We start from the raw sequence: 1,730 nt of genomic DNA, 5'->3' as shown, positions 1-1,730 counted from the left end.
TCTGTGGGCTTTGTTGCTTCCGAGCTAGATGGCCGCTTGTTTACCTTCAATCCTCTAAGACCCCAGACGCTATATCTTTTGATAGCCATGTGCATAAGCAAATGTGGTGAAGAAAGCTGATGGTGCCTGGCTAACAACATACTTTAATATTTTTTAAAGTTGTGTCCTCACAAATATCCATTTTTTATTTATTATTAGCTCCCCGTTTCTCCCCAACTTCCTCTCCCATAATTCTAAAAAATTGTTAATCCAGTTATTTTTTTCCATAGATTTACCTATCCTGGATTTCATATAAAGAAAAACATACAAAAAAGTGACAAAAATTAAAATAAAAGAGGGAAACTCAATGGAAAGAAAACAAAATATAATAAAAACTAGAATAAATTTAGAATGAAAAATAGGAGAAAGGTTACTAAAGTTAAATTTTCATCTAACTACAGCTGCATCAGTCCACTTTCCATTTTCCATTGCACTCAGTTTGATAGCCATGCCTTTCACATCTCTGGTCAATGGTCAGAAGGGATTCACCAGAGGCTTGCTCTATATCTTATTGTAGTTAGTTACCATGGAGTCCACTCCACCCCATAGGAACCCAAGACACACCAGAATGAAACAAACCATCCTCACAATTGTTCCTCTGCCTATAGTTGCAGCCACTCTGTCAATCCATCTCCTGAGGGCCTTCCTCTTTTCACTGCCTCTCCACTTTACCAAGCACAATGTCCTTCTCCAGGGACAGTCTCTCCTGACTATGTGTCCAAAGTATGTAAGACTAAGTCTTACCATCGTGGACTCTACAGAGCACTGTAGTTGTATTTCTTCCCAGACAGATCAGTGGTCCTTTTACCAGTCCATGGTATTTTCAATATTTTTCATCAGCACTACAATTCAAATGCATCCATTCTTCTTCCTTCTTGCTTAGTCAATGTCCAACTTTCACATGCCATGACTTAGATCAGGTGCATGTTAGTCCTCAAAGTAACATCCTTGCTCTTCCACCATATCAGGAGGTAGCATCTGATCAAGAACTAATAGTGTAGAAGGAACAAGTTCAAGCTGCACTGTAAGTATTAGCAAAAAACAAAGCTCCAGGAATTGCTGGAATACCCACTGAAATATTTAAAGAAGCTAATGAAGCACTAGAACTTACTCATCTATGCCAGGAAATTTGTGAAACAGCTACATGGCCAACTGACTGGAAGAGATTCATATTTGTACCCATTCAAAAAACAAAAAAACAAACCACGTAACCCAACAGGGCACTCAAACAATAGAGCAATATAGTTACCATCACTAACATCACATGCAAGTAAAATATTGCTAAAGATCATCCAACAAAAGTTGCAGCAGTACATTGACAGAGAGCTGCCCAAGATTCAGGCAGGATTCCGAAGAGGACTTAGAATGAGAGATATCATTGCTCATGTCAGATGTATCATGACTTAATGCAGAGAATACAAGAAAGATGTTCACTTTTTATTAACTATGCCAAGGTCTTTGACTGGGTGGATCACAACAAACTATGCATAACCTTGAGAAGAATGGGAATTCCAGAACACTTCATTGTGCTCACGTGGAACTTGCACAGGGGTCAGTTGTATGAACAGAACAAGAGGAAACAGTATGGTTTAAGATGAGTAAAGATGTGTTTCAGGATTGTATCCTCTTACCATACTTGTTCAATCAAATCATCAGAGAAGCTGGATTATGTGAAGAGGAATGTGGGATCA

This window comes from Echinops telfairi, unplaced genomic scaffold (assembly GCF_000313985.2).
Source record: "Echinops telfairi isolate 266 unplaced genomic scaffold, ASM31398v2 ScPeMD7_7469;HRSCAF=8507_1, whole genome shotgun sequence".
Classification (NCBI taxonomy): Eukaryota; Metazoa; Chordata; class Mammalia; order Afrosoricida; family Tenrecidae; genus Echinops; species Echinops telfairi.
Note: the sequence above shows the minus strand (reverse complement) of the source record.